This window comes from Parasteatoda tepidariorum, chromosome 8, assembly GCF_043381705.1.
Source record: "Parasteatoda tepidariorum isolate YZ-2023 chromosome 8, CAS_Ptep_4.0, whole genome shotgun sequence".
Classification (NCBI taxonomy): Eukaryota; Metazoa; Arthropoda; class Arachnida; order Araneae; family Theridiidae; genus Parasteatoda; species Parasteatoda tepidariorum.
Genome location: NC_092211.1, coordinates 59,096,751 through 59,113,378, shown reverse-complemented (window position 1 = coordinate 59,113,378; position 16,628 = coordinate 59,096,751). Strand labels below are relative to the sequence as shown.

The 16,628-nt window shown below is 31.1% G+C and overlaps 1 long non-coding RNA gene across 1 annotated transcript; it reads right to left on the bottom strand.

Moving 5' to 3' along the window:
• Positions 1–2,208: 2,208 nt before the first annotated feature.
• Positions 2,209–9,407, bottom strand: LOC139426196 (uncharacterized). Its single transcript, XR_011637395.1, has 2 exons — positions 5,100–9,407; positions 2,209–4,743 (listed from the first exon to the last, which is right to left on the bottom strand). It is a non-coding gene; the product is annotated as an uncharacterized lncRNA (long non-coding RNA).
• Between the last annotated feature and the right edge of the window lie 7,221 nt (positions 9,408–16,628).

The window sequence follows — 16,628 nt, the reverse complement described above, 5'->3', positions numbered from 1 at the left end:
TTCAATCACTTTAAGTGAAGCTTGATATCTATACCTACGACTCTATGAGATGCTTGCCTCAAACACTTTAAGTGAGGCTTGACATCTATAATGAAGCTTGGTATCTATACCTACGACTCTACGAGATGTTTGACTCAAGTACTTTAAGTGAGGCTTGATATCTATACCTACGACCCTTCGAAATGTTTCGCTCAATCACTCTACATGAAGCTTTAAACCTATACCTACGATACACGTATATGAGCTGTATGTTTGGCTCAATCGATGGTTTGACACATATACTTACGAGTAAACATATACAGTACACACTCGATTATTCGTGCTGGGATTATCCGGCTTACGGATTATCCGTGCTCATTCCGGAGTCATACAAAAATTATATAAAGAGAAACGTTTTCAAGATGAAAAAAATTTGATTCATAAAGTTATAAAGCTACCAAATTTTTGGAAAATAATATCCGTTATTGGATTGCTGTATATGAAATATCAGCTGCATGGTCAAAGGTAAAATCGTCGGCGTTATCACGATCGTGGAGAAAGATCATCGATGAACAATCTTCTTCAGATGTTCAAGAAGAATATGATAACAGTATTCTCGAACAAGCAAAATAAATCTAAAGTTTCGAAATTCTTGATGAAGAAAATTTAGAAGATTGATTTCAAAGTGTGAGCCTGGCTTCCAGTTTTTGACAGATGAAGACATCGTTACTTGTTGTTGTTGTTGTTGTGGCTTCTCCTCCAAATGTCAGACAAAGTCAGACAAGGTCCATCAGACCGCCGACCCTAGAAATCGAGGACCAGAACAGTATATTCCTTACTTGCTAAATCAAATAGTGATGATAGTAACTGATGTAGAAGATGTAGTAAATGAGGGAAATACAATTTCTCATTCTGCTGCTCTACAATCTTTGGAAACGTTATTAGATTATATGAGAGGATTTGATTACGGTGACATTACTGCTGTTCGTAAAATATGTGTCAATATATGGCGCATTACACATTTTTTTAAGCATCAAATGTTGAAAGGAAAATTCCTAGTTTGATGTTATACAGCATGCAAATGTCAGTAATTTTATATTTTTTGTACAGATATGGATTTTTTCTTTAAGAAAAGGGAGATTTCGGATTATCCGTGTTTTTCGATTGTCCGTGCGACCTGTCCCGGTGATTAACCCGGATAATCGGAAGTGCACTGTACCTACCTACGAAATGTTTGGCTCAATCAATGCATGTGAGGCTTGAAGCCTATTCAATTCGCTTAAATATGCAAATTGTTTTTTAATTTCAAACTAAACAGCTATATACTTTAATAATTCAATTAAAACAAAAATTTATGTTTGATGAGAACCAAAATTTATTAAACTTCTTAGTTTTAGAATTATTTTCATAAAAAGCTATTTCAAAATTACTTCTTTAAAATTATTTATGTTAATGCGAAGAAACGTCACAGCGAAATCCTTTGCACAGAGAAAAAATCTACCCTTTCATAGGAACTATCCTAAACCTAAAAAAAATTCTAATACCTAATCCTACTTTAGATCCTAGATCTAATCCTAAAAATTAACCTATTTCTCTGCGAAAAGTAGTTTTGATAGTATGTGTGATTGCTTTATAATTTTTTTTCTTCACGAAGATAGGAATTGTAAAGATCTAAATTCAGAAGATCAATATTTTACCTAAGTGCAAGATAATTGACTCAGAATATGAACCATTAATCAAAGCTATAAATAACGTCTTCTGAATGCCAGAACTCTTAAAGATAAAAAAAAACTGCTTAATTGTCTTTATAAGTGCCGAAATAGTTCCTACTTGTGCCTGAGGAATGTCGTAAAGCCTGTACCAGCGTCTCTAAACTCCAGATATTATTAATGGTCGAAGCATTCCTGGATATTTTAAAGGTCCACACCTATGTCTGACAACAGTTTTACGACACCACCAAAAACAGAACAAAACGTAATCAGTGCGTAGCCGATGCACCTCCGAGCAACTACATGAGAATGACACTTATGCTCGACAACTCATCTTCACTTTGTCTTCTATAAAAATGAGGATACATAAATATTTATGAGCAATCAAAACAGAACTTATGATTGGTCTTAAGAACTATTTCGCTGCCGTTTTGGACACTTAGAGAGCAAATAATTTAAACGATTTCGACGAGATGGCAATGTCCTTGGTTTATCATGTTGATATTGAAATGAGAAAGTCTTATTTTAAGAACGGAAAATAAAAGTAATTTTATTCACTTATTGCCTCCATTTAACATAATTTTTTTTCTTTACAAAATGGAATACATAAATTTATTTAGTATAATGTATTGAGAGAACTAGCCACTTTGTTTCCAGTCCATTGGAATCAGAGCAATGATTCATGTTTTTTAAAAAATTGGTATAATCTTGAGCTGTTCTATAAAATTGGAAATAAATTACACAGAAAACAACCGATGTCTTTTAAGGAAAACAAAGCCCTCTATTAAAACAAAATGATTCTTAAATGCAAATTTGAGGGTAGGCAAATGCTATGCAACAGAATATGTAAAAGAGTACTTGCAACTAACCATATGCTTGTGTTTTCTTCACGTGGTGTTGCATAGCGTGTTACGACTTAAGGGCTTGGGCATATTACGTGATAATATTCTATTCCATATTAAATTTAATTGGTAATAACCTGTAAGTGACGTCATGAATGTGTGTTGAACTTGATTGACTGACTGACCCATGCTTGATGTCGCTTGCAAGTATTCAATTGAAACTTTTGCAGGCAGCATTTTTAGAAAATATACAATGTTAAAATTTTCTGAACGTGTTGAACTACAACATTGTTTAAATTTGCTTCAACTTTAATATGGTGCTAAGTTGCACCATATTAAATTACTATATTATGGCCCAAGGTACCAAAATCATGTTTCATCATTGAACATACTTCCTGGGTCTAACAACAGCCTGAAATATATTTACAAAACCTCCTTTATTATTATTACCCGTTTTTGACGAGCTTGGATACATTTTAAAATTATCTTGTGAACATATAAACTTTATTTATTTATTAATTGAGACTTTAATTAATTATAAACTCTAATTAATTGAACTTATAAACTTTAATTGTATTCAAGGCAATGCACAACGCATCAGCACTGCCTAAATTTTTACTTCAGATAACATACCAAAATGAACCTAAAGAAATAAAGAAACCTAGGGTTTAAGCCATAATATCTTTTAAACTTGCTAGAACCCTAATATAGTGTTAATAGGATGATTACACAATACAAAAGATAGAGAAAGAAGTGATTTCTAAGTATTAATGGTGAATCATGAATTACCAAAAATAAATTTGATTCATAGGCGATTGAAAGGTTATTGGTGCGGAGTTACTCTTCACTCGGAATGTCACCTGTTCAAATGTGCTTCATCATTTCACGCAGCATTCTTTTGAGTCACGGCGATTACATGTCCTAAAGCACGAAAATGATTCTGGTTACATTCACAATTTAGAATCACATCACTTCGTTTATTTATGATTTTAGCATCCTCGAAGATTTCCTTTTTTCTCTTCAACGAGTATTCTGAAACGATAAAATTGAAATAATAATAATAATAATTGGTGTGTCCAGTGGAAGAATAAAAGACTGTGATCAAGATTGAACCTCACAAATCTATAAACCAACGTACTTTAATTTTGAATCTTAAAAAATAATTAATATAAAATAAAAGGCATTAACATGAATTACAAGATGAATTACAGATTAATATAGAAATGAAGATTTCCCTTCAACGTGGATTCTGAAACAATAAGATTAAAAACATTTAAAAAAATGATAATTATTATTAAGTAGTCACTGTATCTAGTGGAAGAATCAAAGACTAAGCACAAGATTGAGCCTCACTAATCTATAGACCAGTGGTGGCCAAGCTCCTTGATAGTCGAGCCATTTTTCAAAATTTGAAATTTTTCGCTAGCCGCAATTAAATACGGATTTAAAAGGTGTGAAAAAAGGTATTAAAAAATTTATTTTACATAAATTATATTTATTGAGAACATATAAGTAGAAGTACAAAATATGTGTATTGAATGTAAATATTAAAAATTAAACACATTTATTTGGCTTCTCTTGATAATTCTTTGAAATTTGGTGAGTAATTGGTGACAGCACTTCTCAGTAATTCTTTGAGATGCTGGTTAGTTAATACTGATCGGTTTTTGGATTTCACGACTTCTAAAGTGGAATAAAATGATTCACATAAGTACGTTGTTCCGAATATTGAAATAATTCTACAATCAGCCTTTTTTAATTCATGATGCTTCGATTCTGGTACAAATGTCCAAAATTCAGTAATCGGCGTCGACTTATATTTTAATTGTGGAGCTTGATCTTCTTGCATCTCTATTAATTTTAATTCTCCAGATGCTTTTTGGTTCATAATTATATTGGAAACGGAAAACTCACCTTGAATTGAACAACGTTGCACTTAGTCTTTCATATTTGTTCTCAGTAATTTAAAAGACATTTTGAAACACATACGGAACGATAATAATTTTCCAAAACATAATAGCACAAAAATTAAAAGGGAACTCGGGTACATTTATCGAGAGCCACAAATAATCCTTCAAAGAGCCGCATGCGGCTCGCGAGCCGTAGGTTGGCCATCTCTGCTATAGACTAACATACTTCACAAGATACTATCACAAGATGAATTACAGATTATTATAGAAATGAAGATTTCTCTTTTCTCTTCAACTTGGATTCTGAAACAATAAGATTAAAAACATTTAAAAAAAATGCTAATTATTATTACGTAGCCACTGTATCTAAAGGAATAATCAAAGACTACGCACAAGATTAAACCTCTTTAATCTATAGACTAACATACTTTTATTGTAAATCTTAAGAAAAGGAATCAGTATGAAAGTGAAGGCATTAACATGAATTAAAAGAATTACAGATCATTGTAGAATTGAAACTTTGCCCTTTCTCGTCAATGAATGTTATGAAACAATAAAATTAAAAAAATAATAATAATTGTTGCATAGCCGCCGTATCTAGTAGAAGAATAAAAGACTACGCACAAGATTAAACCTCATAATTCTATAAACTGACGTACTTTTATTATAAAACTTGGAAAAGAAATACATGTAAAAACAGTTGCTAACGTCCTGGGTCACATGTGTGGGCATCCGTGATTTCCTTCTTGAAGTGCAAGTACCTAATTGAAATGTTAAATCTTAATAGTTAATATGATGCAAAACATAATAGCATTTAAACATGTTATTGTTAAAAACAATACTTAAAATATCATAACCGCTTTGGATAAATTCTGTATTTGAAAGTAGAATTTAAAGGATGCATAAAGCGTATTGCCTTCATAAAAAATGATTTCTTTAAAAAGGTTATCTGAAGCAAACATTCTAAAAAAATCTATTATCAGCAATATGATTTCTTATTAAAAAATCATACAAATAAAAAATCATAATAATTTAATTCATAAAAAAAAAATTACAAATTTGAAGTCTATTGCAATTTTTTTTAATGAAAAATATGCAGATTTCTGAAAAATGTGAGGCCTTAAAGATGCCAATAATATAAAAATGACTAATCTTCATGATCAAGTTACGAATTCCTTGTTCTAAATCTGATGATGCACTGCTTGTGAAGTTCAAGATTAAGCTAATTCTAAATAAAGGAAATAAAAAACAATGACCTACATTTTTAAATATTATCATCCATGCATTTTAAAGAAAATTCTGATTAATGCGATTATCGACACTATTCCTCGATTTTAAAAAGCAAAATTAAGGAAGATTGATATTAATTTGCTTAAACAGAATATTTGAACAAATCATTAATCTTGAATAATGCATAAATGAAATCAAATATTGAAAACCGGCTTAAGGGTGTGTAATGTTTGGAAAATATCTGATAATAAATTCTCATATTAATTCAATAAATAAATAATTAGTTTGTATCTTAAAAGTGAAAAAAAAATTTTTTTCTTCGATAATTTGTTTTTAATGACGTATATAGATTAAAAATATATAATAAGTTAAATTCTTGTCTTTTATAAAGCATATTTGATTTAATGAATCATAAAATCCTGTTTTTCAAAAGTTTTTATAAAATTAGGTTACATAGTTTTTAGAAGATAATTTGATTTGATCAAATATTAAAAATGTTGTTTTTTTAAAAAAAAGAAGCAAATAAAAAATAAATAAAAATAAATGTAATAAATTAAAAATAAAAGTATAAAAAATATTTCTTTTCTTTCTATAAAGGAGATTTAATTTGATCTATTATTAAAAATACTTAGAATAAGATACAGTTAAATATTGGTTTTTCTTCCAAAGATCTTTTACTTCGATTTGTCTTGAAAAATACTTCATATACGCTTTTCATATGTCTGTGATCTCTTCTATTTACATCAAAATTTTTTAAATAAATAAATAAGCTTCAAATATATTATTGATGTAGTTTTCATTACATGAAGGATTTTTTAAATGTTATTTTGTATTTAATGTTTGATATAACTCAATAAACGTTTACTTTTATTATGTTTTTCGTTTAATATAACACCCTTTTGTCAACTATTTTTTTTAAAAGCATGGGTGCAATAGAAACTACATTAATAACTATATTTCTATTATAAACTATATTTCTATGTGTAAGAGAAATTACATTAATAATCAATTTCATATACATGATATTAAATTCCTAATTAAAAAAGTTGAAAATTCAACATGTTATCGCTCTAGTTAGGAGTGCCTTATGTTATTAACCATAATTTTGCAGAGTTCAAGCTCACGCGCATTTCACACAGTTAAAATAGTTTATTTATAAACTATTTCTATAAAAAAAATTATGTTTTTATTTAAACAATAAATTTTTGAATATTTTTAACTATAAGTAAAATATAATCACGCTTTTTAAGAGTTATTGCAAGGTAGTTTTAAAAGAACGCTGTCGAAATACTCAGTTTTATTTGAATTTTTTCACCTCTAATCAAGATATTTGTGCCAAAAGGTTTAATGATCTATTATCTAATTATTCTTATTATAAAAGTAGCAAATCAGATAATGGAGAAAATGTTTTTATTTATTTATTAAAGAATGAGGAATATTGGGTCAATATACTTTAAATCAGTTTGGCAACGCAAAAAAATACTACCATTGTCATTATCGCCTTACTGAGGCACATCCTTTCTTAAAGCCTTTCGTGTCATTTTATCTACCTAAATCGCGAATTCTGTTAATTGAAAAGAAATTTATATGTCGACCTTACTATCGTTTCACTTGACTGGCGTTTAGAAGGTCTTTTACCCCCGTCAAAAATGCTTTCGTTCATCATTTACAGTTCGAAGCAAACAATGCCTATCTTCCAATCGTTTGAAATCGCCATTTTTTATTGATTCCAATCACCGTTGCTTAGCAGACGATGAGAAGATTGTTGCCATTTCGAAGTTAAAAATATGCCATAAAAATCGTTTTCTTTCATGTAAATCGTCACGAAACAGTTAAATGAAGAAAAAAAGAGCAAGAATTTTATAAAAATACTATTTTTTTCCCTTCCATCTTAACCTATTTGATAATTATCTAAATTCGTAAGACAAGTGTCTGTTTTATTCATTTATCCTTTTCTTTCGCCGAGTATTAATCTTCCGACCTCATTCTGTTCAGTTTTATTAATTGATTGCCTGTGTCTTTGTTCTATTCTTATTCTCCAATTAGAGATAAGCTTTTATATTAGAGAACTGTTCGATTTCGCGGTCTCACAGTCAGAAATAGCGAAACTGAAAATCATTAAAATGTATCAACAGGAAATTAAACAATGATGCCTAATTTTTTATGCATGTTTATTTAAATATGAATTAGGAAAACTGATTTAATATTGGTGAGAAACTTGCGAATCTCAATTGTTAATAAATTTTAAATGTTTAAAAGTGTAACGCTACATTAAGAAGTGTAATCGGCTTAAAAATTTATGAAAACTCGAGAAAAGTAATTAAATTCCTCCTTTCGAATATAGTATTAAAAATGACTAAAAAGCATTTTTGTTATTTTGTTACTATTGTATTTTAATGGATTTTATAGTCTTACGAACAATACTTTGAGTACTTCTATTATTGTTAGAATTATTATAAGTTCATGCAAAACAGCATGCGTATAAAATGTTTTTGATGTTTAATTCAGCTGAGCTCTTAAACGAAGACTTACTACATTATGCTGCCAGAAGTAATAGTTTTTAATTGTTATTTCAGGCATGTAAGTCATTAATTTTTGAAAAAACGTTAAGCAATTAGTTATGGAACCCCAGGAAAACATAATCAATGGTACTTTTCGGTTAGTCAAGCGAAAACTGTTTTTAATATTTTTTTACAAGGAATTTCTTTGAATTTCATTTAATTTTTTTTTCTGATCGTCCATTTTTTTCGGTGCTTAAAAAAGTTAAAAAAAATTTTAAAAAAATAGTAATAAAAAAAAAATTGATGGTGGATCGAATTATTTTGGCGACATTTTGCTTCGCCCAGCCAACCGAAAGACAACCCATCAACAATTTAACAAACATAACGAGCATAATAGTGTATTAAAGAGCCGTGGCTGCTCGAATGATAGAGCGCTCGCCTCCCAATGAGGTGAATAAAAATAATTAATTTAAGCAATTTATGGTCCATCTAACATAAAGGCTTAGGTTGCGAGTTACTAACTATTAACTTAAACTGACTGTTTTTTAAACTTCTAAGCTGATATGTCATTTTCCTGGCATTCAAGATTTGGTGAATTTCTATTTTATTTATTTTTTCTCGAACAAATGTCAATAAACTACACTGCTGTCTGTAAGATATTAATAAGTGTAATTAAAGAAGTATCCAAAAAAAAATTTTAGATTATTTTGAAGACTTTAAATTTGAAGAAATTTTTTGGTCCGAATTGTCATGTTTAAAAAGAATCACTCATGTATATAAATATTCCTGCTTGTAAATCAAAAGATTTAAAAAAAATAATAATATGTATTGTGATGCTAATAACTTATTCATATACTAATCTTTCATTTTCACAAAAACCCTACGTGTCATCAGATCCCCCCCCCCAACGGAACGATGCTAAATAATCCATTCGTACAATCGAAAATAGTGTGCTGGCCAGGATAGGCTTTTCTGTAGGAAAATGATTAACAAGAAATCCTGATCTCCAATCCTATAAAAATGTTATGCTCTCCCCCAGACAGTATGTAATCCCCCCACCCCATTTACCTTCCACTGAATCATTCTTTCAATGCGAACGATCGATGAGGATTACTCAGATGAGTCACACACCCTCCTCCTCAGATATCATAGCAGAAAGGGGCCATGGCCAAGGGCGCCATTGTCAATGTGGGTGGGGCACCGGATTTGAAATTACAGCGGAATCCTATCGTTGTCTCCATTATACATTTTCATGCATTTTAAAACAATCTGATTGAAAATATATTGAACTGAGTTTCGATTAAATAATAGGAAAAAAAAACGTATTTGAGTTGATTTTGACTGTTAGCTCAAATGTAGAGTTTCATTATAACTTTCATATTTCAGTTAAGTACAGTTTAAATTATTAAGTAAGTTTAAATGTAAATAGCTGATTGATAATATATTGAATGGAGTTTCTATTAAATAATAGAAAAAAACGCATTTGTGTTGATTTTGACTCCTAGCTTGAATGTAGAGTTTCATTATTATAACTTTCATTATTTAAGTTAAGTACAGTTTAAACTATTAAGTAAGTTCAAATTGAAATAACTGATTGATAATACATTGAATGGAGTTTCTATTAAATAATAGAAAAAAACGTATTTGTGTTGATTTTGACTGTTAGCTTAAATGTAGAGAGTTTCATTATAACTTTCATATTTAAGTTGAGTACAGTTTAAATTATTAAGTAAGTTTAAATTGAAATAACTGATTGATAATACATTGAATGGAGTTTCTATTAAATAATAGAAAAAACCTAACCGTTTTATGTTTCTTTTGACGGTTAATATAAATGTAGAGTTTCATTATAACTTTCATACTTAGTTAACCCTTTGAGGCACACGAACATAAATTTTCATATTTTTTTAAAATTGAGAAACTAATTATGATGCTTAGGATCTAAGAATGGGAAAATGACATTTAAAAAAAATTCTGATTCATTGCACCACACAGGGGGTGGTGGTTTCGGTGGTTAACCAGTGTCCACATAGAACATTTTCATGTGAAAAAAAAATATTATCTTTTTNTCCATTATACATTTTCATGCATTTTAAAACAATCTGATTGAAAATATATTGAACTGAGTTTCGATTAAAATAATAGAAGAAAAAAAACGTATATGAGTTGATTTTGACTGTTAGCTTAAATGTAAAGTTTCATTATAACTTTCATAAAGTTAAGTACAGTTTAAATTATTAAGTATGTTTAAATTGAAATAACTGATTGATAATACATTGAATGGAGTTTCTATTCAATAATAGAAAAAACGTAACCGTTTTATGTTTATTTTGACTGTTAATATAAACGTAGAGTTTCATTATAACTTTCATATTTAAGTTAAGTACAGTTTAAATTATTAAGTAAGTTTAAATTGAAATAACTGATTGATAATACATTGAATGGAGTTTCTATTAAATAATAGAAAAAACGTAACCGTTTTATGTTTATTTTGACGGTTAATATAAATGTAGAGTTTCATTATAAGTTTCATATTTAAAGTACAGTTTAAATTATTACGTGAGTTGAAACTCGACAGTTTGCTGGGGAATCGTAAAATAAAAACATCAATATGTTTTAGATTTAGGCAAGGCCCGACTTACCTTGATTGGGGCCCGGGGCAAAAACTCCTCTTGCCCCCCCCCCATTTGCTTCCCTCCTTCAGTAATGAAGAACCGAACTTTATGGACGCATTTAAATTTTTCACCTCATTATAGATATATAACAAGAAAATTTACTATAGCCTTAAACAGTTATAAAATCCCCTCCACCCCACCTTCACTCGTCAGACAAAATATCATTCTGTCCATTTCATTGATTTTCTGATTATTCTATGTCCATCATTCGAAGGCAGTTTCCGAAATGCAGTTTTCTGATGGTTAACTTTGTCATTTAGCTGCGAAGAATTCATATCCTTGCTGACATTTAGGCGGAATTCAACTAAATTTTCACAATTACGATATTAAGCCAATCAGAAGCCTGTATTTTTGTAAACATATCGCATCTTGCGATTTGTAAAAATGCAGGGTTTTGATTGGCCAAATTAGCTCTAGAAAGACAATGGATTTACGAAATAAAGATTTTTTGTGTTCATACGATAGATTAATAAAGAATCTAACATACATAGAACTGACGGATTTTACACTGTTCTGATATTTTGTTTAACGAAAGTTCAATAAAGAAGGAAACATAAAATAAATTTTCCATTCGATTTGGGGCCCCCTCTGATAAGGGGGCCCATGGAGGGGGCCCCAGGGCAACAGTCCCACATGTCCCTGCCTTAATCAGGATCTGGATTTAGGGAAACAAATGCTAACTCCGGTTATTTTTCCACAAAAAAAAAAATATTTTTTAGCAAGATACATTTTCATGTTGTTTTTACGTTAAAAACACAGTTTTGAAAAAGAAAACGTTTTAATACGAAAAATAATGTAGAGTGCACACGAAATAAATAAATTCAAAACTGACCACTTTAAGCAAACCCCATAAGCAAACAAAATACAAAATTTGAGCAAAATCGGTCGAATAGTTACTGGGATATCGAATTTGGATCATACGACTTTTTTAAATTTCGATTTCTCAAGAACTATTTGACCCATTTCGTTCAAATTTTTTATTTTGTAGTGTAAAATTGCATTATTTAAAATGATATTAAAAATTGCATAGCTTACAATTCAAAATTTTTTCGAACATTAAACGAAATAATAAAAAAAATTGCCTGCAAAAGTTTTTTAATTCGCTTAAAATGTTCTCGACATGTAGCAAATTGAGAAAAAAATAAAATCTAGAAACGTTTCGAAGTGCAAGTGTGAAAAATAAATTTCTTAAGTGTAACGCAAAAATTCAGTTCTTTTACACCAAAAATTGATTTTGACTACAGTTTTCGGACTGAGTCTAAGTTGAACTTTCTTGGAAAAAATTCTTTTTAATATTTGTTCTTAAAAACCAGAAATACATATCGAAAATTTTGAAGGTCAGAAAAGGGTACATTAAGAATGTTTTTATATCTTCCTCTGAATAAATTATACTTCAATCGTCTGCATTCCACTGACTTACTGCTCTCAAACATGCTTCAATGAACTTTAATAACCAACAAAATCGTTTTTTCTCGCTCTTCATTGCAGACGATTTCTTCTTTTCTCTTTCAACTCAACTTCGCTCAGACAGTCATGATATACGAGTATCTTTTCGGAGGAGGGGATTACAATGTCACAGTCTGTCACTTCTTATATTCCGAATAACCTATAAATGTTAAGATGCGACTTCAGGGTATCCTTTTTAAGGATTAATATCGTCAAGAATGCATTGAAACCCTCGTTCTAACTTGCTAAATGAACTCAACCATGAACAAAAACTAGAAAGAGTAGTCGAATCAATATAAATTGACATAAAAATGTTCATTTTAGGCTTCAGGGAAAAGTGTCTCTGTTTCATTTTGAAGTTTTCTTGAAAACTTTATGCCTTGGGGAACAGAAAAAGAAGAACTGAACAGATTGTTTTCTTGTCGACATCTGGTTTTGGAAGCTATCCAAACTTACCTGCGTACGAACATTTTCGAATGAAATGTAATGGAACGGAAAGTATTTTAGTGAAAAATCATTGCGAACAAAAATTTTATCTTCTATGGGAAAAACATCACTAGGTTTCATTTCTTATAGAAAAATTTTGACAAGAATCGACTTTCGCGTTTATCATAACAATTTTATTGCCTGAAAGCTTTTAATCTAAAAAATATTAGAAAACCCGTGCTTGAATTATCTCTACTATTTTGTTGTAAAGAACGGTATTAATTTTAAAACGAGAAAATAGTCCATATATTTAAAAAGTTATTAAATTAAAAAGAAACCCGCCAATTGAGCGATATTTTAATTTTTTCACTTGCGTTAACGAATATTCTCAATTGTATGTTTTTATGAGTTCAAACAATGAAGCGTAGCAGTTTAAAATATTTTATTTTATTTTATAAGTGTTTAAAAAAAAGTCGATCAAATTTTTAGTTTACGACTATCAATGTTATACTCCGTAGCCTTGTAATTTTGAACTCAAACAAGATAAGGGAACTCCTGGATCAAACACTGGGACAAACTAGCCTTCGTGGAGGACTTTTTAATAGAACTGACCTGCATTTGAGTTACATGGAGAGAAAACCTTCCACAGTTAAAAGAAAAGTAAAGGGATTTTAACCAATTATCCATCTACTACAGTGGATATTTTCAGTCAGCACTGTACTCGGTACGAACCGGTTGCGGAATTAGTATTCGAACTCGGTTCACCTTATTGGAAGGCGAACATTCTATCCCCTGATCCACCTTGGGTCTCAACCAATAATTTTATGTTATTTTATAACCGTCGTTGAACAGCCGATCCAATTTCGGGTGTACGAACTACCAATGTTCAACTCCGTATTCTTGTAATTTTAAACCCAATCCAGAAGACAATGGAACTCTTGGATCAAGTATAAAAAAAATTTGCCAGCGAGGAGTACGAACCCGGATCACCTCATTGGGAAGTGAGCACTCTATCCCCTGAGCCACCACGACTCAATGCAGCAGAATAGTAACTTTTCAAACATCGAAAAATGAAATCCTTTTGAGTAATCATCTTCACAAAAATGTAGCTTTTCCTCATGTTGATATTTTGAGTCCCTTTTTGAGAAAACTATCTAGAAATAGACAAACTAAACTTAACAGTTTTTAACAACTGTTACGAACTTGCAACACTTATAAAAAATATCACATTATTTTCTGGAAAAAAAATGTTTTTCATGAAGCGAAAGAGACTTCGAAGAACAACTGGTGTGCTTATAAATTTTTATTACTATTTCATTACATATTCAATGAGGTTAAACGGGTTCAAACGGGCTCCTTTCAATGAGGTTAAACGGGTTCGAATTTCAGCGCTGACTGATCGATACGAATTCTGCATCCGGCTCACACCGACCACAGTGCTTACGTAAATCCTCTCTATATAACGCAAATGCGGATTAGTTCCTTCAAAAAGTCCACCACGAGGGCATATTTCTCCAAAACGTGATCCTGGAGTTCCCTTGTCTTCTGGATTCGGTTTAAAATTACAAAGAGAGTGGACGGAATTTAAAATGCCCCTTGACTGTGAGTCAAAAAAAAATTGTGAATTTAGAGACGCATGTAACTAATATTTAAGGTAGCCATTATGAATAATAGATAATTTATCACTTTGGTCACACTTTCTCAATCGAAATGTTTACTTGTGAAACACTGATGTTATTTTAAAAGAAAAGCAATATATTTTCGATGTACTTAATTTCTTGGAGGAAATAAAAGAGCATTAAGCCCTTAAGAAAATTGCTAATATTTGATTATCTCCTAACATTTCTCAAATTAAATATTCGCTGTCGAGAAAGGCATAAAATGTTGAAGGTTTTCTGAACTAATTATCATTTTATACTTTATAACCGTCGTTGAACAGCTGACCCAATTTTTGGGTTAACGACAACTAATGTTCAACTCCGTATCCTTCGAATTTTGAACCCAATCCAGAAGAAAAGGGAACTCCTCAAGTATTGGGAGAATTTTTTTATTCAACATGGGTGTAAATTAAGTTCTCCAGCATAGTTCGTCTCCCTAAATTAGGACTTTTTGATGAAACCAACCTGCATTTGCGATACACGGAGAGGAAGACCGCGAGAACCTCCCACGGTTAGCTTGACGGCAAGGGGACTCGAACTCATGATCCGTCTACCAATGAGGATATTTCACGTCAGCACTGTGGTCGGTGGAAGCCGGATGCGGAATTCGCATCGACCAGCCATCGCTGGGATTCGAACCCGGTTCACGTCATAGAATGGCGATTGCTCTATCCCCTGAGCCATCGCGACTCCTACTGAACTAATTGAAAATCAAATATTTTAGGATACAAACTGGCTCATGTGATCATGAATAAATATTTATTAATAATTCCTCATTTTTAATGCAAGCCAATTTTTTTTATTCACAACCATTTTGAACATAGGTGTAAATTAATTTCGACAGCAAAGTTCGTCTCCCTAAAAAAGTGAAATACCTACAAATTTCGATATTAGTTTGTAGTCACTATTTTTGGAAATAATGTAGTTGTAGCTATATTGTTAACTATATTTGTAATGCAGTAGTTGTATTTGTAGTAAACTACATAAATAATGTAGTTTTTCCGGCCACTGGTATAGAGCCTTACGAATAATTATATTATTTGATATTTATATCAAATAATATAATATTATTAGATTTGATTTATATAATATTTTATCTTCTACCCGTAAATATCTAAATGCTTTATGGCTTTCAAAATCCAAGCAAAGGTAGCTAGAACCAACGCATTTTATTATTAAATAAAAATAAAATAAAGAGTAAACTATCCCAATATTCCTCTTCAAGAGATGGTTCAAGGTTTCAAAATAAACCCCCACGCACACAGAAGACGGCGTCGCACTTCCCATAATAGGCTTTGAAAATAAATTGGGTGAAGCCTCGATTGAGGTTGCGTAAAGAAGTAGTTAGGGTGGGGATTTAAGCAAAAAAGAAAACGATAATGAGTATCGATGAGTACGCGCAAAATGCAATTACAAAATTTCATAGTTTCTAAATGCTGTAAATTAATATTTCGAACTATCGATATTACATGAAGTGCAGAATGAAAATTTTTAAATTATCTATCTGCACTTAGATTTAAGATAAACAGTGCTAAAAAAAATGGAAGACCCTGAATAACTTTTGATCTAATGAACGGAACTTCACCTTCTGGGAATCAATTTTAAAGGTTCAAGGGGGTGACCTCAAACATGCTAAATAATTAATGCAGACGATATTATGAGTTACGAAATCATACTTTCTATGAATAAAACCTTCTTTTCGATGAATTCGGATTTCTGTCTCCAAAAATATAGGGGGTAGTCGCAATCTGATAAATTAAGTCCCCATAGTTTGGTCAGGAGTGTGATTTTAGACACCTTAATGTTAATTTTAATTTTTAAATAGTGTTAATTTTAATTTGCGTATTGCACCATATTTCGAGGAATGTTATTGTTTCTAATGCTACTTGCCAATACCAGCAAGCCGGCTTGGTGAAACAAAACGAATTTAAGGCAGAGGGTGCGTTTCGCTTGTTTTCAGTGGAGCAAGCGATGGCCAAGAATGCGTCTTCGGCCACACAAGCGTCACAGAGCGTTTTTACAAAGCTGGCCCCATTCATACATTCCCAGATCGTACTTCTGACCTGAAATAGAGAACGATCAATCTCCAATCCAGTAACCCCAGAGGTATTGATTTGTTATGGGCACTTGGACGACTTTGTGGCACGGCAGATTTAAAGTGCACCAGGCACCATTTACTACACGAGAACTTTTCAGCAGCTGGGAACCAACACACCACATCTTTGGACATGGGCCCGACGCCCTACCAACCC